Raw genomic sequence first — 26,013 nt, forward strand, 5'->3', positions numbered from 1 at the left:
GAATTATCTTTGTTTCAGGGCAGGTGCAACTTTCAAAGAAACAGTAATTCCTTTCAAATAGGAGGTAAAATCTTTGGTAACGAGACATGGACATGACACGCTAAACTTTATTTCACTTTTTTTGAAACGCCAAGGGCAATTGAGAATTTCTTGGCTGCTGAATGATCCCTTTTTTCAAATATCTCTTAGGTAAGACACTCCAGCTTCTTCACACCACGGTAATGTTCCTTCCATGTAAAAAAATGAAAGCAAAAAACAAAACAAATTCAAACAAAACACATTAAATTACATATGAGAGCACACATTGGCTCAGCAGGCTCATGTAAACACTATTCAAGAAGGTAGAGGTACAGAAGCTTCAGTCTTCAGCCCATGGCCTGAAGTTTTGTCTCTATCATGGCCCCTCAGTCCCCTTGCATGTCCTCATGAACTCATGAATCTTTACTCATTTCCTGTTCAAATGAACAGGATGCAATATATTTGAACCCTGTTCACCTGGGCTGTAATCATCCAAGGACACACCAGAGAAAAGGCAGCCACACCCTTGCCTGGGGCCTTGGAGCTTTTCACAATAGAAATGGACACCTTAACAAGGGGAGCCAAAACAAAGAGAGGCATATTCCTAAAGCCTGAATAACAGAAGCTACCTCTAGACCAGTAGTGGGATTTCACAAACTATGTAAGAATCTCTGTGTTCATGCTTGGCTTGGTCGCTCATGCCTATAATCCCAGCAATCTGGGGGCTGAGGTGGATTGATCCTTGGGAGTTCCCATCCATCTTGGGCTAAGAATTTATCTCAAAGCCTCTTTCAACAACTTCATAAGATGCTGTTTCCAAAAAGAGAACCACAGAAAACTAGACACACTTGGACTAGGTCCCTGGGTTCACTTCATGAGTTGTGGAGACTAAATATTCCATGCCATGAGAAAATTCCTGGGATTTTGAGGGAAAGGGGCATTTGGATCCCGTTTCTAAGTGTTTCACTTTCACCATGTTACATTTGAATTCTGGTAATACCTGCTGCTTATAAGCTATCTAGCATTATGTTGGTTTAGGTATTGTGCTAGTACCTCATGTTTAGTGTTCAGGATTATGCTGGAAGGGCTGCAGGCCTCCTTGAAATAGCTATCGCAGACATGTGAACCCCGAGGAAGCTGAATATTTGAACAGGCACTCCAAATATTCATGCACTGCAAGGATTCACTTTCACTTTGGGGCTCATCTTCTGCTTGCTGGCTATCAGTGCTAACTGATGCTACCCTGGTGGCAGTAATCCAGCAGAGATTGCATGTATGGTTTGCAGGTTTGTTTCCCAAGCTACCAGAAACTCGGCAGAATCCAAATCATTGTGGTGTTTTCTTTGCTCCCCTGAAACATTTGGCATTCTATGTTTGAAAATTTAATAGACTGGGGTAGTCAAGTTTGGACCCCATAGACCACAGACAGAGCTAAAGACAGAGCTCATTACTTCCCTTCACTTCTCAAAATATGTCAAATTTGCTTGATCACTACAAATGTAAAAAAAATTCTGACAAAACATAGAGAGTCTAATCAAATACTGCATGATTGCAATAGCTGTCGTTGTATAAGGTGCAAAGCTTCAGAGATGGGCTGAAACACTTAACAGAAATCAACAAGTTGTGCTTGCCAGGCAACCACACTGGGCTTTGATTGGCTGAGCAGCATTGTGAGCTGGAATTTAGGCTCTAGGAATCAGGTTTGCAGTAGGAGACCTGAGTCACAATGCTGGGCATTGCCATGTAGACCACAGTGGCACAGAGGACCTTGTAGGGCAAAATTTAATAGGATAAATATTCCTAGGCCTGGTTGTATGAGGTGAAAAGCTGCAGAGTTGGGTATAAACAGTTCACAGAAATCCCCAAGCTTGTGGTTGCCAGGCAAACACACTGGGCTGTGATTTGCTGAGCAGCATTGTGAGCTGTAATTTAGGCTCTAGGATATAAGTTTGCAGTAGGAGACCTGAGTCACAATGCTTGGCGTTGCCATGGAGACCACAGTGGCACAGAGGACCTTTTAGGGCAAATTTAAATTGGATGAATATTCGAAGGCCTGTTTGTATGAGGTGAAAAGCTGCAGAGTTGGGCTGAAACACTTCACAGAAATCCACAAGCTTGTGGTTGCCAGGCAACCACACTGGGCTGTGATTGGCTGAGCAGCATTGTGAGCTGGACTTTAGGCTCTAGGGATACAAGTTTGCAGTAGGAGACCTGAGTCACAATGCTGGGCGTGGCCATGGAGACCATAGTGGCACAGAGGACCTTGTAGGGCAAATTTAAGTAGCATGAATATTCGTAGGCCTGGTATGCCACAGTATTCTCTCTGAAAGCTTCACTTCTCAGAATTTGTGGATTGAAATGCGTGCAATTCTACACAAGGATGTACTATCAATGGGATATGAAACATGCCAGGGCCTGGTAGATGATCTCTGATATTTCCTTTCCTTGAGCATATGCTTTTCCCTTGTCATGTTTGTAATTTGGCTGAGCCCTGTTCCCTAAGATATTCAGTGAAGACTTGCTGTCATCATTCACCTGTAGGATAAGAGCTTTCTATGAAATTTCTCAACAGAAATCCTGTGCAAGCACTTGGCTTTGGATATGAGAGACAGTGGTGGAAGTTGAAATTCAAGAGCAGCTACTTGAAAATAATGAAACAAGCCCCAAATAAGATCTTTACATGTTTCCCAGATGAATATGTTTGGAAATATGGGGAAGATGGAGATCAAGACTGAGAACAGAGCTCACCCATTTCAAGATTCAAAAACCAGGGAAAAACATGGGAAAGCAAGAGAGCTGGTTAATCTGATGTAAAAATCTTTGATGATGAATGGAAAATTATATTCTCATGATGATTTAATCAGGCTGTAGAAGTGAAGTTCTCATGTTGGTTGTCATATGTATGGTCTCATGCATTGGGCAGTGGATGCAGGACAGGGGATCTTTAAATAAATCTGGTGGAACACAAAATACTGAAAGAAAAATCACCTAAATCCTGTGTATTCCTTTCTTTTGAGAGCACATATGGTTAATGTACAAAGTTTCAAAAGAGAAAATGTCTATTGGGTCATGGTTTCACCAATTGAATGGTCACTTTACATTACATTTTGAATTTTGCTTTCACAGTTGCTCATGTACAGGGTCTGAGTAAAGCAGAACTCAGGGAAAGCCTGTTCAATAAATGTGCATTCCATAAGTGCTTTCAAAACTAGTGAAACCCTTTGGACTTAATGTTTGTATTTTAGTGGTTGATTGGTTTTTGAAACTGTTTGTTTTACTATTTTTAACTTTGTGAGTCAGGGAAGCCCTCACTCGTAGTGATTTAGACCTCTCCAAAAACTCTGAAGTTATTCATGTAACAGCTATTACATGTTTTAAGTTTCTCCTACTAAAACTTGAAAGCCTGACAGACTCTTCTACTTTTCACCTAATTCAGTGTTGTGCCAAATGACTTTTTACAAGTCCTTGAAATGTGTCCTCCTCTAGTCACTGGTCGTGCTGGAATTTACTTTCTTGAGAAGACAGGATCTCAGCAAATTGACACAATACTCTTTGCCACTATTCTGGACACCTGGTTAAATATCGAGTTCCCTAAATGGTGTGTGTTTTATTTTGATCTCTGCTCACACTTTGGTCATCCCATTGGAACCACAGGGCTCCAGGCAATAGCGTTCTAGGCCTGAACAAGAAAATTTCCATTCCAGTTTGGGAGTTCATTCGTCTCTCATAATTAATTTTTCCACAAATGTGTGCTCCAGGAGAGGCCCTATCCAACTGAGTATAGGCCCATTTTCTTTCACTAACCTTCAGACTTTCTAAGATTTTTCAGTTACTAGAGGTTTTCCCAGACTTGCCATTGTTAAGGGACAGTGCACTTCACTTGAAGTTGTAAGATATTACTTCATGTGTCTCCGTGGAAATTCCACCAATGGGAAACTCTTGCTGTAGTCATCTCCAAGTGTTTCTGCGGAACAAAATATAACTAACAAAGGAAGTGGTTTCAAGCAGAATGCGGAAAGGAGGAATTATCTTTGCTTCAGTTCAGGTTGAACTTTCAAAGAAACAGTAATTCCTTTCAAATAGGAGGTAAAATCTTTGGTAAGGAGACATGGACATGACACGCTAAACTTTATTTCACTTTTTTTGAAACGCCAAGGGCAATTGAGAATTTCTTGGCTGCTGAATGATCACTTTTTTCAAATATCTCTTAGGTAAGACACTCCAGCTTCTTCACACCATGGTAATGTTCCTTCCATGTAAAAAACAAAAGCAAAAAACAAAACAAATTCAAACAAAACACATTAAATTACATATGAGAGCACCCATTGGCTCAGCAGGCTCATGTAAACACTATTCAAGAAGGTAGAGGTACAGAAGCTTCAGTCTTCAGCCCATGGCCTGAAGTTTTGTCTCTATCATGGCCCCTCAGTCCCCTTGCATGTCCTCATGAACTCATGAATCTTTACTCATTTCCTGTTCAAATGAACACGATTCAATATATTTGAACCCTGTTCACCTGGGCTGTAATCATCCAAGGACACACCAGAGAAAGGGCAGCCACACCCTTGCCTGGGGCCTTGGAGCTTTTCACAATAGAAATGGACACCTTAACAAGGGGAGCCAAAACAAAGAGAGGCATATTCCTAAAGCCTGAATCACAGAAGCTACCTCTAGACCAGTAGTGGGATTTCACAAACTATGTAAGAATCTCTGTGTTCATGCTTGGCTTGGTCGCTCATGCCTATAATCCCAGCAATCTGGGGGCTGAGGTGGATTGATCCTTGGGAGTTCCCATCCATCTTGGGCTAAGAATTTATCTCAAAGCCTCTTTCAACAACTTCATAAGATGCTGTTTCCAAAAAGAGAACCACAGAAAACTAGACACACTTGGACTAGGTCCCTGGGTTCACTTCATGAGTTGTGGAGACTAAATATTCCATGCCATGAGAAAATTCCTGGGATTTTGAGGGAAAGGGGCATTTGGATCCCGTTTCTAAGTGTTTCACTTTCACCATGTTACATTTGAATTCTGGTAATACCTGCTGCTTATAAGCTATCTAGCATTATGTTGGTTTAGGTATTGTGCTAGTACCTCATGTTTAGTGTTCAGGATTATGCTGCAAGGGATGCAGGCCTCCTTGAAATAGCTATCGCAGACATGTGAACCCCGAGGAAGCTGAATATTTGAACAGGCACTCCAAATATTCATGCACTGCAAGGATTCACTTTCACTTTGGGACTCATCTTCTGGTTGCTGGCTATCAGTGCTAACTGATACTACCCTGGTGGCAGTAATCCAGCAGAGATTTCATGTATGGTTTGCAGGTTTGTTTCCCAAGCCACCAGAAACTCGGCAGAACCCAAATCATTGTGGTGTTTTCTTTGCTCCCCTGAAACATTTGGCATTCTATGTTTGAAAATTTAATAGACTGGGGTAGTCAAGTTTGGACCCCATAGACCACAGACAGAGCTAAAGACAGAGCTCATTACTTCCCTTCACTTCTCAAAATATGTCAAATTTGCTTGATCACTACAAATGTAAAAAAAATTCTGACACAACATAGAGAGTCTAATCAAATACTGCATGATTGCAATAGCTGTGGTTGTATAAGGTGCAAAGCTGCAGAGATGGGCTGAAACACTTAACAGAAATCCACAAGTTGTGGTTGCCAGGCAACCACACAGGGCTTTGATTGGCTGAGCAGCATTGTGAGCTGGAATTTAGGCTCTAGGAATCAGGTTTGCAGTAGGAGACCTGAGTCACAATGCTGGGCATTGCCATGTAGACCACAGTGGCGCAGAGGACATTGTAGGGCAAAATTTAATAGGATAAATATTCCTAGGCTTGGTTGTATGAGGTGAAAAGCTGCAGAGTTGGGTATAAACAGTTCACAGAAATCCCCAAGCTTGTGGTTGCCAGGCAAACACACTGGGCTGTGATGGGCTGAGCAGCATTGTGAGCTGTAATTTAGGCTCTAGGATATACGTTTGCAGTAGGAGACCTGAGTCACAATGCTGGGCTTTGCCATGGAGACCACAGTGGCACAGAGGACCTTTTAGGTCAAATTTAAATTGGATGAATATTCGAAGGCCTGTTTGTATGAGGTGAAAAGCTGCAGAGTTGGGCTGAAACACTTCACAGAAATCCACAAGCTTGTGGTTGCCAGGCAACCACACTGGGCTGTGATTGGCTGAGCAGCATTGTGAGCTGGACTTTAGGCTCTAGGATACAAGTTTGCAGTAGGAGACCTGAGTCACAATGCTGGGCGTGGCCATGGAGACCATAGTGGCACAGAGGACCTTGTAGGGCAAATTTAAGTAGCATGAATATTCGTAGGCCTGGTATGCCACAGTATTCTCTCTGAAAGCTTCACTTCTCAGAATTTGTGGATTGAAATGCGTGCAATTCTACACAAGGATGTACTATCAATGGGATATGAAACATGCCAGGGCCTGGTAGATGATCTCTGATATTTCCTTTCCTTGAGCATATGCTTTTCCCTTGTCATGTCTGTAATTTGGCTGAGTCCTGTTCCCTAAGATATTCAGTGAAGACTTGCTGTCATCATTCACCTGTAGGATAAGAGCTTTCTATGAAATTTCTCAACAGAAATCCTGTGCAAGCACTTGGCTTTGGATATGAGAGACAGTGGTGGAAGTTGAAATTCAAGAGCAGCTATTTGAAAATAATGAAACAAGCCCCAAATAAGATCTTTACATGTTTCCCAGATGAATATGTTTGGAAATATGGGGAAGATGGAGATCAAGACTGAGAACAGAGCTCACCCATTTCAAGATTCAAAAACCAGGGAAAAGCATGGGAAAGCAAGAGACCTGGTTAATCTGATGTAAAAATCTTTGATGATGAATGGAAAATTATATTCTCATGATGATTTAATCAGGCTGTAGAAGTGAAGTTCTCATGTTGGTTGTCATATGTATGGTCTCATGCATTGGGCAGTGGATGCAGGACAGGGGATCTTTAAATAAATCTGGTGGAACACAAAATACTGAAAAAAAAATCACCTAAATCCTGTGTATTCCTTTCTTTTGAGAGCACATATGGTTAATGTACAAAGTTTCAAAAGAGAAAATGTCTATTGGGTCATGGTTTCACCAATTGAATGGTCACTTTACATTACATTTTGAATTTTGCTTTCACAGTTGCTCATGTACAGGGTCTGAGTAAAGCAGAACTCAGGGAAAGCCTGTTCAATAAATGTGCATTCCATAAGTGCTTTCAAAACTAGTGAAACCCTTTGGACTTAATGTTTGTATTTTATTGGTTGATTGGTTTTTGAAACTGTTTGTTCTACTATTTTTAACTTTGTGAGTCAGGGAAGCCCTCACTCGTAGTGATTTAGACCTCTCCAAAAACTCTGAAGTTATTCATGTAACAGCTATTACATGTTTTAAGTTTCTCCTACTAAAACTTGAAAGACTGACAGACTCTTCTACTTTTCACCTAATTCAGTGTTGTGCTAAATGACTTTTTACAAGTCCTTGAAATGTGTCCTCCTCTAGTCACTGGTCGTGCTGGAATTTACTTTCTTGTGAAGACAGGATCTCAGCAAATTGACACAATACTCTTTGCCACTATTCTGGACACCTGGTTAAATATCGAGTTCCCTAAATGGTGTGTGTTTTATTTTGATCTCTGCTCACACTTTGGTCATCCCATTGGAACCACAGGGCTCCAGGCAATAGCGTTCTAGGCCTGAACAAGAAAATTTCCATTCCAGTTTGGGAGTTCATTCGTCTCTCATAATTAATTTTTCCACAAATGTGTGCTCCAGGAGAGGCCCTATCCAACTGAGTATAGGCCCATTTTCTTTCACTAACCTTCAGACTTTCTAAGATTTTTCAGTTACTAGAGGTTTTCCCAGACTTGCCATTGTTAAGGGACAGTTCACTTCACTTGAAGTTGTAAGATATTACTTCATGTGTCTCCGTGGAAATTCCACCAATGGGAAACTCTTGCTGTAGTCATCTCCAAGTGTTTCTGCGGAACAAAATATAACTAACAAAGGAAGTGGTTTCAAGCACAATGCGGAAAGGAGGAATTATCTTTGCTTCAGTTCAGGTTGAACTTTCAAAGAAACAGTAATTCCTTTCAAATAGGAGGTAAAATCTTTGGTAAGGAGACATGGACATGACACGCTAAACTTCATTTCACTTTTTTTTAAACGCCAAGGGCAATTGAGAATTTCTTGGCTGCTGAACGATCCCTTTTTTCAAATATCTCTTAGGTAAGACACTCCAGCTTCTTCACACCATGGTAATGTTCCTTCCATGTAAAAAACGAAAGCAAAAAACAAAACAAATTCAAACAAAACACATTAAATTACATATGAGAGCACACATTGGCTCAGCAGGCTCATGTAAACACTATTCAAGAAGGTAGAGGTACAGAAGCTTCAGTCTTCAGCCCATGGCCTGAAGTTTTGTCTCTATCATGGCCCCTCAGTCCCCTTGCATGTCCTCATGAACTCATGAATCTTTACTCATTTCCTGTTCAAATGAACACGATGCAATATATTTGAACCCTGTTCACCTGGGCTGTAATCATCCAAGGACACACCAGAGAAAGGGCAGCCACACCCTTGCCTGGGGCCTTGGAGCTTTTCACAATAGAAATGGACACCTTAACAAGGGGAGCCAAAACAAAGAGAGGCATATTCCTAAAGCCTGAATCACAGAAGCTACCTCTAGACCAGTAGTGGGATTTCACAAACTATGTAAGAATCTCTGTGTTCATGCTTGGCTTGGTCGCTCATGCCTATAATCCCAGCAATCTGGGGGCTGAGGTGGATTGATCCTTGGGAGTTCCCATCCATCTTGGGCTAAGAATTTATCTCAAAGCCTCTTTCAACAACTTCATAAGATGCTGTTTCCAAAAAGAGAACCACAGAAAACTAGACACACTTGGACTAGGTCCCTGGGTTCACTTCATGAGTTGTGGAGACTAAATATTCCATGCCATGAGAAAATTCCTGGGATCTTGAGGGAAAGGGGCATTTGGATCCCGTTTCTAAGTGTTTCACTTTCACCATGTTACATTTGAATTCTGGTAATACCTGCTGCTTATAAGCTATCTAGCATTATGTTGGTTTAGGTATTGTGCTAGTACCTCATGTTTAGTGTTCAGGATTATGCTGGAAGGGCTGCAGGCCTCCTTGAAATAGCTATCGCAGACATGTGAACCCCGAGGAAGCTGAATATTTGAACAGGCACTCCAAATATTCATGCACTGCAAGGATTCACTTTCACTTTGGGACTCATCTTCTGGTTGCTGGCTATCAGTGCTAACTGATACTACCCTGGTGGCAGTAATCCAGCAGAGATTGCATGTATGGTTTGCAGGTTTGTTTCCCAAGCCACCAGAAACTCGGCAGAATCCAAATCATTGTGGTGTTTTCTTTGCTCCCCTGAAACATTTGGCATTCTATGTTTGAAAATTTAATAGACTGGGGTAGTCAAGTTTGGACCCCATAGACCACAGACAGAGCTAAAGACAGAGCTCATTACTTCCCTTCACTTCTCAAAATATGTCAAATTTGCTTGATCACTACAAATGTAAAAAAAATTCTGACACAACATAGAGAGTCTAATCAAATACTGCATGATTGCAATAGCTGTGGTTGTATAAGGTGCAAAGCTGCAGAGATGGGCTGAAACACTTAACAGAAATCCACAAGTTGTGCTTGCCAGGCAACCACACTGGGCTTTGATTGGCTGAGCAGCATTGTGAGCTGGAATTTAAGCTCTAGGAATCAGGTTTGCAGTAGGAGACCTGAATCACAATGCTGGGCATTGCCATGTAGACCACAGTGGCGCAGAGGACATTGTAGGGCAAAATTTAATAGGATAAATATTCCTAGGCTTGGTTGTATGAGGTGAAAAGCTGCAGAGTTGGGTATAAACAGTTCACAGAAATCCCCAAGCTTGTGGTTGCCAGGCAAACACACTGGGCTGTGATGGGCTGAGCAGCATTGTGAGCTGTAATTTAGGCTCTAGGATATACGTTTGCAGTAGGAGACCTGAGTCACAATGCTGGGCTTTGCCATGGAGACCACAGTGGCACAGAGGACCTTTTAGGTCAAATTTAAATTGGATGAATATTCGAAGGCCTGTTTGTATGAGGTGAAAAGCTGCAGAGTTGGGCTGAAACACTTCACAGAAATCCACAAGCTTGTGGTTGCCAGGCAACCACACTGGGCTGTGATTGGCTGAGCAGCATTGTGAGCTGGACTTTAGGCTCTAGGATACAAGTTTGCAGTAGGAGACCTGAGTCACAATGCTGGGCGTGGCCATGGAGACCATAGTGGCACAGAGGACCTTGTAGGGCAAATTTAAGTAGCATGAATATTCGTAGGCCTGGTATGCCACAGTATTCTCTCTGAAAGCTTCACTTCTCAGAATTTGTGGATTGAAATGCGTGCAATTCTACACAAGGATGTACTATCAATGGGATATGAAACATGCCAGGGCCTGGTAGATGATCTCTGATATTTCCTTTCCTTGAGCATATGCTTTTCCCTTGTCATGTCTGTAATTTGGCTGAGTCCTGTTCCCTAAGATATTCAGTGAAGACTTGCTGTCATCATTCACCTGTAGGATAAGAGCTTTCTATGAAATTTCTCAACAGAAATCCTGTGCAAGCACTTGGCTTTGGATATGAGAGACAGTGGTGGAAGTTGAAATTCAAGAGCAGCTATTTGAAAATAATGAAACAAGCCCCAAAGAAGATCTTTACATGTTTCCCAGATGAATATGTTTGGAAATATGGGGAAGATGGAGATCAAGACTGAGAACAGAGCTCACCCATTTCAAGATTCAAAAACCAGGGAAAAGCATGGGAAAGCAAGAGACCTGGTTAATCTGATGTAAAAATCTTTGATGATGAATGGAAAATTATATTCTCATGATGATTTAATCAGGCTGTAGAAGTGAAGTTCTCATGTTGGTTGTCATATGTATGGTCTCATGCATTGGGCAGTGGATGCAGGACAGGGGATCTTTAAATAAATCTGGTGGAACACAAAATACTGAAAAAAAAATCACCTAAATCCTGTGTATTCCTTTCTTTTGAGAGCACATATGGTTAATGTACAAAGTTTCAAAAGAGAAAATGTCTATTGGGTCATGGTTTCACCAATTGAATGGTCACTTTACATTACATTTTGAATTTTGCTTTCACAGTTGCTCATGTACAGGGTCTGAGTAAAGCAGAACTCAGGGAAAGCCTGTTCAATAAATGTGCATTCCATAAGTGCTTTCAAAACTAGTGAAACCCTTTGGACTTAATGTTTGTATTTTATTGGTTGATTGGTTTTTGAAACTGTTTGTTCTACTATTTTTAACTTTGTGAGTCAGGGAAGCCCTCACTCGTAGTGATTTAGACCTCTCCAAAAACTCTGAAGTTATTCATGTAACAGCTATTACATGTTTTAAGTTTCTCCTACTAAAACTTGAAAGACTGACAGACTCTTCTACTTTTCACCTAATTCAGTGTTGTGCTAAATGACTTTTTACAAGTCCTTGAAATGTGTCCTCCTCTAGTCACTGGTCGTGCTGGAATTTACTTTCTTGTGAAGACAGGATCTCAGCAAATTGACACAATACTCTTTGCCACTATTCTGGACACCTGGTTAAATATCGAGTTCCCTAAATGGTGTGTGTTTTATTTTGATCTCTGCTCACACTTTGGTCATCCCATTGGAACCACAGGGCTCCAGGCAATAGCGTTCTAGGCCTGAACAAGAAAATTTCCATTCCAGTTTGGGTGTTCATTCGTCTCTCATAATTAATTTTTCCACAAATGTGTGCTGCAGGAGAGGCCCTATCCAACTGAGTATAGGCCCATTTTCTTTCACTAACCTTCAGACTTTCTAAGATTTTTCAGTTACTAGAGGTTTTCCCAGACTTGCCATTGTTAAGGGACAGTTCACTTCACTTGAAGTTGTAAGATATTACTTCATGTGTCTCCGTGGAAATTCCACCAATGGGAAACTCTTGCTGTAGTCATCTCCAAGTGTTTCTGCGGAACAAAATATAACTAACAAAGGAAGTGGTTTCAAGCAGAATGCGGAAAGGAGGAATTATCTTTGTTTCAGGGCAGGTGGAACTTTCAAAGAAACAGTAATTCCTTTCAAATAGGAGGTAAAATCTTTGGTAAGGAGACATGGACATGACACGCTAAACTTTATTTCACTTTTTTTGAAACGCCAAGGGCAATTGAGAATTTCTTGGCTGCTGAATGATCCCTTTTTTCAAATATCTCTTAGGTAAGACACTCCAGCTTCTTCACACCATGGTAATGTTCCTTCCATGTAAAAAACGAAAGCAAAAAACAAAACAAATTCAAACAAAACACATTAAATTACATATGAGAGCACACATTGGCTCAGCAGGCTCATGTAAACACTATTCAAGAAGGTAGAGGTACAGAAGCTTCAGTATTCAGCCCATGGCCTGAAGTTTTGTCTCTATCATGGCCCCTCAGTCCCCTTGCATGTCCTCATGAACTCATGAATCTTTACTCATTTCCTGTTCAAATGAACAGGATGCAATATATTTGAACCCTGTTCACCTGGGCTGTAATCATCCAAGGACACAACAGAGAAAGGGCAGCCACACCCTTGCCTGGGGCCTTGGAGCTTTTCACAGTAGAAATGGACACCTTAACAAGGGGAGCCAAAACAAAGAGAGGCATATTCCTAAAGCCTGAATCACAGAAGCTACCTCTAGACCAGTAGTGGGATTTCACAAACTATGTAAGAATCTCTGTGTTCATGCTTGGCTTGGTCGCTCATGCCTATAATCCCAGCAGTCTGGGGGCTGAGGTGGATTGATCCTTGGGAGTTCCCATCCATCTTGGGCTAAGAATTTATCTCAATGCCTCTTTCAACAACTTCATAAGATGCTGTTTCCAAAAAGAGAACCACAGAAAACTAGACACACTTGGACTAGGTCCCTGGGTTCACTTCATGAGTTATGGAGACTAAATATTCCATGCCATGAGAAAATTCCTGGGATTTTGAGGGAAAGGGGCATTTGGATCCCGTTTCTAAGTGTTTCACTTTCACCATGTTACATTTGAATTCTGGTAATACCTGCTGCTTATAAGCTATCTAGCATTATGTTGGTTTAGGTATTGTGCTAGTACCTCATGTTTAGTGTTCAGGATTATGCTGCAAGGGCTGCAGGCCTCCTTGAAATAGCTATCGCAGACATGTGAACCCCGAGGAAGCTGAATATTTGAACAGGCACTCCAAATATTCATGCACTGCAAGGATTCACTTTCACTTTGGGACTCATCTTCTGGTTGCTGGCTATCAGTGCTAACTGATACTACCCTGGTGGCAGTAATCCAGCAGAGATTGCATGTATGGTTTGCAGGTTTGTTTCCCAAGCCACCAGAAACTCGGCAGAATCCAAATCATTGTGGTGTTTTCTTTGCTCCCCTGAAACATTTGGCCTTCTATGTTTGAAAATTTAATAGACTGGGGTAGTCAAGTTTGGACCCCATAGACCACAGACAGAGCTAAAGACAGAGCTCATTACTTCCCTTCACTTCTCAAAATATGTCAAATTTGCTTGATCACTACAAATGTAAAAAAAATTCTGACACAACATAGAGAGTCTAATCAAATACTGCATGATTGCAATAGCTGTGGTTTTATAAGGTGCAAAGCTGCAGAGATGGGCTAAAACAGTTAACACTTAACACTTAATCACTTAACACTTAAACACTTAATCCACAAGTTGTGGTTGCCAGGCAACCACACTGGGCTTTGATTGGCTGAGCAGCATTGTGAGCTGGAATTTAGGCTCTAGGAATCAGGTTTGCAGTAGGAGACCTGAGTCACAATGCTGGGCATTGCCATGTAGACCACAGTGGCACAGAGGATCTTGTAGGGCAAAATTTAATAGGATAAATATTCCTAGGCCTGGTTGTATGAGGTGAAAAGCTGCAGAGTTGGGTATAAACAGTTCACAGAAATCCCCAAGCTTGTGGTTGCCAGGCAAACACACTGGGCTGTGATGGGCTGAGCAGCATTGTGAGCTGTAATTTAGGCTCTAGGATATAAGTTTGCAGTAGGAGACCTGAGTCACAATGCTGGGCGTTGCCATGGAGACCACAGTGGCACAGAGGACCTTTTAGGGCAAATTTAAATTGGATGAATATTAGAAGGCCTGTTTGTATGAGGTGAAAAGCTGCAGAGTTGGGCTGAAACACTTCACAGAAATCCACAAGCTTGTGGTTGCCAGGCAACCACACTGGGCTGTGATTGGCTGAGCAGCATTCTGAGCTGGACTTTAGGCTCTAGGATACAAGTTTGCAGTAGGAGACCTGAGTCACCATGCTGGGCGTGGCCATGGAGACCATAGTGGCACAGAGGACCTTGTAGGGCAAATTTAAGTAGCATGAATATTCGTAGGCCTGGTATGCCACAGTATTCTCTCTGAAGGCTTCACTGCTCAGAATTTGTGGATTGAAATGCGTGCAATTCTACACAAGGATGTACTATCAATGGGATATGAAACATGCAGGGCCTGGTAGATGATCTCTGATATTTCCTTTCCTTGAGCATATGCTTTTCCCTTGTCATGTCTGTAATTTGGCTGAGTCCTGTTCCCTAAGATATTCAGTGAAGACTTGCTGTCATCATTCACCTGTAGGATAAGAGCTTTCTATGAAATTTCTCAACAGAAATCCTGGGCAAGCACTTGGCTTTGGATATGAGAGACAGTGGTGGAAGTTGAAATTCAAGAGCAGCTATTTGAAAATAATGAAACAAGCCCCAAATAAGATCTTTACATGTTTCCCAGAGGAATATGTTTGGAAATATGGGGAAGATGGAGATCAAGACTGAGAACAGAGCTCACCCATTTCAAGATTCAAAAACCAGGGAAAAACATGGGAAAGCAAGAGAGCTGGTTAATCTGATGTAAAAATCTTTGATGATGAATGGAAAATTATATTCTCATGATGATTTAATCAGGCTGTAGAAGTGAAGTTCTCATGTTGGTTGTCATATGTATGGTGTCATGCATTGGGCAGTGGATGCAGGACAGGGGATCTTTAAATAAATCTGGTGGAACACAAAATACTGAAAAAAAAATCACCTAAATCCTGTGTATTCCTTTCTTTTAAGAGCACATATGGTTAATGTACAAAGTTTCAAAAGAGAAAATGTCTATTGGGTCATGGTTTCACCCATTGAATGGTCACTTTACATTACATTTTGAATTTTGCTTTCACAGTTGCTCATGTACAGGGTCTGAGTAAAGCAGAACTCAGGGAAAGCCTGTTCAATAAATGTGCATTCCATAAGTGCTTTCAAAACTAGTGAAACCCTTTGAACTTAATGTTTGTATTTTATTGGTTGACTGGTTTTTGAAACTGTTTGTTTTACTATTTTTAACTTTGTGAGTCAGGGAAGCCCTCACTCGTAGTGATTTAGACCTCTCCAAAAACTCTGAAGTTATTCATGTAACAGCTATTACATGTTTTAAGTTTCTCCTACTAAAACTTGAAAGACTGACAGACTCTTCTACTTTTCACCTAATTCAGTGTTGTGCTAAATGACTTTTTACAAGTCCTTGAAATGTGTGCTCCTCTAGACACTGGTCGTGCTGGAATTTACTTTCTTGTGAAGACAGGGTCTCAGCAAATTGACACAATACTCTTTGCCACTATTCTGGACACCTGGTTAAATATCGAGTTCCCTAAATGGTGTGTGTTTTATTTTGATCTCTGCTCACACTTTGGTCATCCCATTGGAACCACAGGGCTCCAGGCAATAGCGTTCTAGGCCTGAACAAGAAAATTTCCATTCCAGTTTGGGAGTTCATTCGTCTCTCATAATTAATTTTTCCACAAATGTGTGCTCCAGGAGAGGCCCTATCCAACTGAGTATAGGCCCATTTTCTTTCACTAACCTTCAGACTTTCTAAGATTTTTCAGTTACTAGAGGTTTTCCCAGACTTGCCATTGTTAAGGGACAGTGCACTTCACTTGAAGTTGTAAGATATTACTTCATGTGTCTCCGTGGAAATTCCACCAATGGGAAACTCTTGCTGTAGTCATCTCCAAGTGTTTCTGCGGAACAAAATATAACTAACAAAGGAAGTGGTTTCAAGCACAATGCGGAAAGGAGGAATTATCTTTGCTTCAGTTCAGGTTGAAATTTCAAAGAAACAGTAATTCCTTTCAAATAGGAGGTAAAATCTTTGGTAAGGAGACATGGACATGACACGCTAAACTTCATTTCACTTTTTTTTAAACGCCAAGGGCAATTGAGAATTTCTTGGCTGCTGAACGATCCCTTTTTTCAAATATCTCTTAGGTAAGACACTCCAGCTTCTTCACACCATGGTAATGTTCCTTCCATGTAAAAAACGAAAGCAAAAAACAAAACAAATTCAAACAAAACACATTAAATTACATATGAGAGCACACATTGGCTCAGCAGGCTCATGTAAACACTATTCAAGAAGGTAGAGGTACAGAAGCTTCAGTCTTCAGCCCATGGCCTGAAGTTTTGTCTCTATCATGGTCCCTCAGTCCCCTTGCATGTCCTCATGAACTCATGAATCTTTACTCATTTCCTGTTCAAATGAACAGGATGCAATATATTTGAACCCTGTTCACCTGGGCTGTAATCATCCAAGGACACACCAGAGAAAGGGCAGCCACACCCTTGCCTGGGGCCTTGGAGCTTTTCACAATAGAAATGGACACCTTAACAAGGGGAGCCAAAACAAAGAGAGGCATATTCCTAAAGCCTGAATCACAGAAGCTACCTCTAGACCAGTAGTGGGATTTCACAAACTATGTAAGAATCTCTGTGTTCATGCTTGGCTTGGTCGCTCATGCCTATAATCCCAGCAATCTGGGGGCTGAGGTGGATTGATCCTTGGGAGTTCCCATCCATCTTGGGCTAAGAATTTATCTCAAAGCCTCTTTCAACAACTTCATAAGATGCTGTTTCCAAAAAGAGAACCACAGAAAACTAGACACACTTGGACTAGGTCCCTGGGTTCACTTCATGAGTTGTGGAGACTAAATATTCCATGCCATGAGAAAATTCCTGGGATTTTGAGGGAAAGGGGCATTTGGATCCCGTTTCTAAGTGTTTCACTTTCACCATGTTACATTTGAATTCTGGTAATACCTGCTGTTATAAGCTATCTAGCATTATGTTGGTTTAGGTATTGTGCTAGTACCTCATGTTTAGTGTTCAGGATTATGCTGGAAGGGCTGCAGGCCTCCTTGAAATAGCTATCGCAGACATGTGAACCCCGAGGAAGCTGAATATTTGAACAGGCACTCCAAATATTCATGCACTGCAAGGATTCACTTTCACTTTGGGACTCATCTTCTGGTTGCTGGCTATCAGTGCTAACTGATACTACCCTGGTGGCAGTAATCCAGCAGAGATTGCATGTATGGTTTGCAGGTTTGTTTCCCAAGCCACCAGAAACTCGGCAGAATCCAAATCATTGTGGTGTTTTCTTTGCTCCCCTGAAACATTTGGCATTCTATGTTTGAAAATTTAATAGACTGGGGTAGTCATGTTTGGACCCCATAGACCACAGACAGAGCTAAAGACAGAGCTCATTACTTCCCTTCACTTCTCAAAATATGTCAAATTTGCTTGATCACTACAAATGTAAAAAAAATTCTGACACAACATAGAGAGTCTAATCAAATACTGCATGATTGCAATAGCTGTGGTTGTATAAGGTGCAAAGCTGCAGAGATGGGCTGAAACACTTAACAGAAATCCACAAGTTGTGGTTGCCAGGCAACCACACTGGGCTTTGATTGGCTGAGCAGCATTGTGAGCTGGAATTTAGGCTCTAGGAATCAGGTTTGCAGTAGGAGACCTGAGTCACAATGCTGGGCATTGCCATGTAGACCACAGTGGCACAGAGGACCTTGTAGGGCAAAATTTAATAGGATAAATATTCCAAGGCCTGGTTGTATGAGGTGAAAAGCTGCAGAGTTGGGTATAAACAGTTCACAGAAATCCCCAAGCTTGTGGTTGCCAGGCAAACACACTGGGCTGTGATGGGCTGAGCAGCATTGTGAGCTGTAATTTAGGCTCTAGGATATAAGTTTGCAGAAGGAGACCTGAGTCACAATACTGGGCATTGCCATGGAGACCACAGTGGCACAGAGGACCTTTTAGGGCAAATTTAAATTGGATGAATATTCGAAGGCCTGTTTGTATGAGGTGAAAAGCTGCAGAGTTGGGCTGAAACACTTCACAGAAATCCACAAGCTTGTGGTTGCCAGGCAACCACACTGGGCTGTGATTGGCTGAGCAGCATTCTGAGCTGGACTTTAGGCTCTAGGATACAAGTTTGCAGTAGGAGACCTGAGTCACAATGCTGGGCGTGGCCATGGAGACCATAGTGGCACAGAGGACCTTGTAGGGCAAATTTAAGTAGCATGAATATTCGTAGGCCTGGTATGCCACAGTATTCTCTCTGAAGGCTTCACTGCTCAGAATTTGTGGATTGAAATGCGTGCAATTCTACACAAGGATGTACTATCAATGGGATATGAAACATGCCAGGGCCTGGTAGATGATCTCTGATATTTCCTTTCCTTGAGCATATGCTTTTCCCTTGTCATGTCTGTAATTTGGCTGAGTCCTGTTCCCTAAGATATTCAGTGAAGACTTGCTGTCATCATTCACCTGTAGGATAAGAGCTTTCTATGAAATTTCTCAACAGAAATCCTGGGCAAGCACTTGGCTTTGGATATGAGAGACAGTGATGGAAGTTGAAATTCAAGAGCAGCTATTTGAAAATAATGAAACAAGCCCCAAATAAGATCTTTACATGTTTCCCAGATGAATATGTTTGGAAATATGGGGAAGATGGAGATCAAGACTGAGAACAGAGCTCACCCATTTCAAGATTCAAAAACCAGGGAAAAACATGGGAAAGCAAGAGAGCTGGTTAATCTGATGTAAAAATCTTTGATGATGAATGGAAAATTATATTCTCATGATGATTTAATCAGGCTGTAGAAGTGAAGTTCTCATGTTGGTTGTCATATGTATGGTCTCCTGCATTGGGCAGTGGATGCAGGACAGGTGATCTTTAAATAAATCTGGTGGAACACAAAATACTGAAAAAAAAAATCACCTAAATCCTGTGTATTCCTTTCTTTTGAGAGCACATATGGTTAACGTACAAAGTTTCAAAAGAGAAAATGTCTATTGGGTCATGGTTTCACCCATTGAATGGTCACTTTACATTACATTTTGAATTTTGCTTTCACAGTTGCTCATGTACAGGGTCTGAGTAAAGCAGAACTCAGGGAAAGCCTGTTCAATAAATGTGCATTCCATAAGTGCTTTCAAAACTAGTGAAACCCTTTGAACTTAATGTTTGTATTTTATTGGTTGACTGGTTTTTGAAACTGTTTGTTTTACTATTTTTAACTTTGTGAGTCAGGGAAGCCCTCACTCGTAGTGATTTAGACCTCTCCAAAAACTCTGAAGTTATTCATGTAACAGCTATTACATGTTTTAAGTTTCTCCTACTAAAACTTGAAAGACTGACAGACTCTTCTACTTTTCACCTAATTCAGTGTTGTGCTAAATGACTTTTTACAAGTCCTTGAAATGTGTGCTCCTCTAGACACTGGTCGTGCTGGAATTTACTTTCTTGTGAAGACAGGGTCTCAGCAAATTGACACAATACTCTTTGCCACTATTCTGGACACCTGGTTAAATATCGAGTTCCCTAAATGGTGTGTGTTTTATTTTGATCTCTGCTCACACTTTGGTCATCCCATTGGAACCACAGGGCTCCAGGCAATAGCGTTCTAGGCCTGAACAAGAAAATTTCCATTCCAGTTTGGGAGTTCATTCGTCTCTCATAATTAATTTTTCCACAAATGTGTGCTCCAGGAGAGGCCCTATCCAACTGAGTATAGGCCCATTTTCTTTCACTAACCTTCAGACTTTCTAAGATTTTTCAGTTACTAGAGGTTTTCCCAGACTTGCCATTGTTAAGGGACAGTGCACTTCACTTGAAGTTGTAAGATATTACTTCATGTGTCTCCGTGGAAATTCCACCAATGGGAAACTCTTGCTGTAGTCATCTCCAAGTGTTTCTGCGGAACAAAATATAACTAACAAAGGAAGTGGTTTCAAGCACAATGCGGAAAGGAGGAATTATCTTTGCTTCAGTTCAGGTTGAAATTTCAAAGAAACAGTAATTCCTTTCAAATAGGAGGTAAAATCTTTGGTAAGGAGACATGGACATGACACGCTAAACTTCATTTCACTTTTTTTTAAACGCCAAGGGCAATTGAGAATTTCTTGGCTGCTGAACGATCCCTTTTTTCAAATATCTCTTAGGTAAGACACTCCAGCTTCTTCACACCATGGTAATGTTCCTTCCATGTAAAAAACGAAAGCAAAAAACAAAACAAATTCAAACAAAACACATTAAATTACATATGAGAGCACACATTGGCTCAGCAGGCTCATGTAAACACTATTCAAGAAGGTAGAGGTACAGAAGCTTCAGTCTTCAGCCCATGGCCTGAAGTTTTGTCTCTATCATGGTCCCTCAGTCCCCTTGCATGTCCTCATGAACTCATGAATCTTTACTCATTTCCTGTTCAAATGAACAGGATGCAATATATTTGAACCCTGTTCACCTGGGCTGTAATCATCCAAGGACACACCAGAGAAAGGGCAGCCACACCCTTGCCTGGGGCCTTGGAGCTTTTCACAATAGAAATGGACACCTTAACAAGGGGAGCCAAAACAAAGAGAGGCATATTCCTAAAGCCTGAATCACAGAAGCTACCTCTAGACCAGTAGTGGGATTTCACAAACTATGTAAGAATCTCTGTGTTCATGCTTGGCTTGGTCGCTCATGCCTATAATCCCAGCAATCTGGGGGCTGAGGTGGATTGATCCTTGGGAGTTCCCATCCATCTTGGGCTAAGAATTTATCTCAAAGCCTCTTTCAACAACTTCATAAGATGCTGTTTCCAAAAAGAGAACCACAGAAAACTAGACACACTTGGACTAGGTCCCTGGGTTCACTTCATGAGTTGTGGAGACTAAATATTCCATGCCATGAGAAAATTCCTGGGATTTTGAGGGAAAGGGGCATTTGGATCCCGTTTCTAAGTGTTTCACTTTCACCATGTTACATTTGAATTCTGGTAATACCTGCTGTTATAAGCTATCTAGCATTATGTTGGTTTAGGTATTGTGCTAGTACCTCATGTTTAGTGTTCAGGATTATGCTGGAAGGGCTGCAGGCCTCCTTGAAATAGCTATCGCAGACATGTGAACCCCGAGGAAGCTGAATATTTGAACAGGCACTCCAAATATTCATGCACTGCAAGGATTCACTTTCACTTTGGGACTCATCTTCTGGTTGCTGGCTATCAGTGCTAACTGATACTACCCTGGTGGCAGTAATCCAGCAGAGATTGCATGTATGGTTTGCAGGTTTGTTTCCCAAGCCACCAGAAACTCGGCAGAATCCAAATCATTGTGGTGTTTTCTTTGCTCCCCTGAAACATTTGGCATTCTATGTTTGAAAATTTAATAGACTGGGGTAGTCATGTTTGGACCCCATAGACCACAGACAGAGCTAAAGACAGAGCTCATTACTTCCCTTCACTTCTCAAAATATGTCAAATTTGCTTGATCACTACAAATGTAAAAAAAATTCTGACACAACATAGAGAGTCTAATCAAATACTGCATGATTGCAATAGCTGTGGTTGTATAAGGTGCAAAGCTGCAGAGATGGGCTGAAACACTTAACAGAAATCCACAAGTTGTGGTTGCCAGGCAACCACACTGGGCTTTGATTGGCTGAGCAGCATTGTGAGCTGGAATTTAGGCTCTAGGAATCAGGTTTGCAGTAGGAGACCTGAGTCACAATGCTGGGCATTGCCATGTAGACCACAGTGGCACAGAGGACCTTGTAGGGCAAAATTTAATAGGATAAATATTCCAAGGCCTGGTTGTATGAGGTGAAAAGCTGCAGAGTTGGGTATAAACAGTTCACAGAAATCCCCAAGCTTGTGGTTGCCAGGCAAACACACTGGGCTGTGATGGGCTGAGCAGCATTGTGAGCTGTAATTTAGGCTCTAGGATATAAGTTTGCAGAAGGAGACCTGAGTCACAATACTGGGCATTGCCATGGAGACCACAGTGGCACAGAGGACCTTTTAGGGCAAATTTAAATTGGATGAATATTCGAAGGCCTGTTTGTATGAGGTGAAAAGCTGCAGAGTTGGGCTGAAACACTTCACAGAAATCCACAAGCTTGTGGTTGCCAGGCAACCACACTGGGCTGTGATTGGCTGAGCAGCATTCTGAGCTGGACTTTAGGCTCTAGGATACAAGTTTGCAGTAGGAGACCTGAGTCACAATGCTGGGCGTGGCCATGGAGACCATAGTGGCACAGAGGACCTTGTAGGGCAAATTTAAGTAGCATGAATATTCGTAGGCCTGGTATGCCACAGTATTCTCTCTGAAGGCTTCACTGCTCAGAATTTGTGGATTGAAATGCGTGCAATTCTACACAAGGATGTACTATCAATGGGATATGAAACATGCCAGGGCCTGGTAGATGATCTCTGATATTTCCTTTCCTTGAGCATATGCTTTTCCCTTGTCATGTCTGTAATTTGGCTGAGTCCTGTTCCCTAAGATATTCAGTGAAGACTTGCTGTCATCATTCACCTGTAGGATAAGAGCTTTCTATGAAATTTCTCAACAGAAATCCTGGGCAAGCACTTGGCTTTGGATATGAGAGACAGTGATGGAAGTTGAAATTCAAGAGCAGCTATTTGAAAATAATGAAACAAGCCCCAAATAAGATCTTTACATGTTTCCCAGATGAATATGTTTGGAAATATGGGGAAGATGGAGATCAAGACTGAGAACAGAGCTCACCCATTTCAAGATTCAAAAACCAGGGAAAAACATGGGAAAGCAAGAGAGCTGGTTAATCTGATGTAAAAATCTTTGATGATGAATGGAAAATTATATTCTCATGATGATTTAATCAGGCTGTAGAAGTGAAGTTCTCATGTTGGTTGTCATATGTATGGTCTCCTGCATTGGGCAGTGGATGCAGGACAGGTGATCTTTAAATAAATCTGGTGGAACACAAAATACTGAAAAAAAAAATCACCTAAATCCTGTGTATTCCTTTCTTTTGAGAGCACATATGGTTAACGTACAAAGTTTCAAAAGAGAAAATGTCTATTGGGTCATGGTTTCACCCATTGAATGGTCACTTTACATTACATTTTGAATTTTGCTTTCACAGTTGCTCATGTACAGGGTCTGAGTAAAGCAGAACTCAGGGAAAGCCTGTTCAATAAATGTGCATTCCATAAGTGCTTTCAAAACTAGTGAAACCCTTTGAACTTAATGTTTGTATTTTATTGGTTGACTGGTTTTTGAAACTGTTTGTTTTACTATTTTTAACTTTGTGAGTCAGGGAAGCCCTCACTCGTAGTGATTTAGACCTCTCCAAAAACTCTGAAGTTATTCATGTAACAGCTATTACATGTTTTAAGTTTCTCCTACTAAAACTTGAAAGACTGACAGACTCTTCTACTTTTCACCTAATTCAGTGTTGTGCTAAATGACTTTTTACAAGTCCTTGAAATGTGTGCTCCTCTAGACACTGGTCGTGCTGGAATTTACTTTCTTGTGAAGACAGGGTCTCAGCAAATTGACACAATACTCTTTGCCACTATTCTGGACACCTGGTTAAATATCGAGTTCCCTAAATGGTGTGTGTTTTATTTTGATCTCTGCTCACACTTTGGTCATCCCATTGGAACCACAGGGCTCCAGGCAATAGCGTTCTAGGCCTGAACAAGAAAATTTCCATTCCAGTTTGGGAGTTCATTCGTCTCTCATAATTAATTTTTCCACAAATGTGTGCTCCAGGAGAGGCCCTATCCAACTGAGTATAGGCCCATTTTCTTTCACTAACCTTCAGACTTTCTAAGATTTTTCAGTTACTAGAGGTTTTCCCAGACTTGCCATTGTTAAGGGACAGTGCACTTCACTTGAAGTTGTAAGATATTACTTCATGTGTCTCCGTGGAAATTCCACCAATGGGAAACTCTTGCTGTAGTCATCTCCAAGTGTTTCTGCGGAACAAAATATAACTAACAAAGGAAGTGGTTTCAAGCACAATGCGGAAAGGAGGAATTATCTTTGCTTCAGTTCAGGTTGAAATTTCAAAGAAACAGTAATTCCTTTCAAATAGGAGGTAAAATCTTTGGTAAGGAGACATGGACATGACACGCTAAACTTCATTTCACTTTTTTTTAAACGCCAAGGGCAATTGAGAATTTCTTGGCTGCTGAACGATCCCTTTTTTCAAATATCTCTTAGGTAAGACACTCCAGCTTCTTCACACCATGGTAATGTTCCTTCCATGTAAAAAACGAAAGCAAAAAACAAAACAAATTCAAACAAAACACATTAAATTACATATGAGAGCACACATTGGCTCAGCAGGCTCATGTAAACACTATTCAAGAAGGTAGAGGTACAGAAGCTTCAGTCTTCAGCCCATGGCCTGAAGTTTTGTCTCTATCATGGTCCCTCAGTCCCCTTGCATGTCCTCATGAACTCATGAATCTTTACTCATTTCCTGTTCAAATGAACACGATGCAATATATTTGAACCCTGTTCACCTGGGCTGTAATCATCCAAGGACACACCAGAGAAAGGGCAGCCACACCCTTGCCTGGGGCCTTGGAGCTTTTCACAATAGAAATGGACACCTTAACAAGGGGAGCCAAAACAAAGAGAGGCATATTCCTAAAGCCTGAATCACAGAAGCTACCTCTAGACCAGTAGTGGGATTTCACAAACTATGTAAGAATCTCTGTGTTCATGCTTGGCTTGGTCGCTCATGCCTATAATCCCAGCAATCTGGGGGCTGAGGTGGATTGATCCTTGGGAGTTCCCATCCATCTTGGGCTAAGAATTTATCTCAAAGCCTCTTTCAACAACTTCATAAGATGCTGTTTCCAAAAAGAGAACCACAGAAAACTAGACACACTTGGACTAGGTCCCTGGGTTCACTTCATGAGTTGTGGAGACTAAATATTCCATGCCATGAGAAAATTCCTGGGATTTTGAGGGAAAGGGGCATTTGGATCCCGTTTCTAAGTGTTTCACTTTCACCATGTTACATTTGAATTCTGGTAATACCTGCTGCTTATAAGCTATCTAGCATTATGTTGGTTTAGGTATTGTGCTAGTACCTCATGTTTAGTGTTCAGGATTATGCTGGAAGGGCTGCAGGCCTCCTTGAAATAGCTATCGCAGACATGTGAACCCCGAGGAAGCTGAATATTTGAACAGGCACTCCAAATATTCATGCACTGCAAGGATTCACTTTCACTTTGGGACTCATCTTCTGGTTGCTGGCTATCAGTGCTAACTGATACTACCCTGGTGGCAGTAATCCAGCAGAGATTGCATGTATGGTTTGCAGGTTTGTTTCCCAAGCCACCAGAAACTCGGCAGAATCCAAATCATTGTGGTGTTTTCTTTGCTCCCCTGAAACATTTGGCATTCTATGTTTGAAAATTTAATAGACTGGGGTAGTCATGTTTGGACCCCATAGACCACAGACAGAGCTAAAGACAGAGCTCATTACTTCCCTTCACTTCTCAAAATATGTCAAATTTGCTTGATCACTACAAATGTAAAAAAAATTCTGACACAACATAGAGAGTCTAATCAAATACTGCATGATTGCAATAGCTGTGGTTGTATAAGGTGCAAAGCTGCAGAGATGGGCTGAAACACTTAACAGAAATCCACAAGTTGTGCTTGCCAGGCAACCACACTGGGCTTTGATTGGCTGAGCAGCATTGTGAGCTGGAATTTAGGCTCTAGGAATCAGGTTTGCAGTAGGAGACCTGAGTCACAATGCTGGGCA

The sequence above is a fragment of the Cavia porcellus genome, unplaced genomic scaffold (genome assembly GCF_034190915.1).
Source record: "Cavia porcellus strain 051 isolate PalLab524CR breed Dunkin Hartley unplaced genomic scaffold, mCavPor4.1 scaffold_36, whole genome shotgun sequence".
Taxonomy (NCBI): domain Eukaryota; kingdom Metazoa; phylum Chordata; class Mammalia; order Rodentia; family Caviidae; genus Cavia; species Cavia porcellus.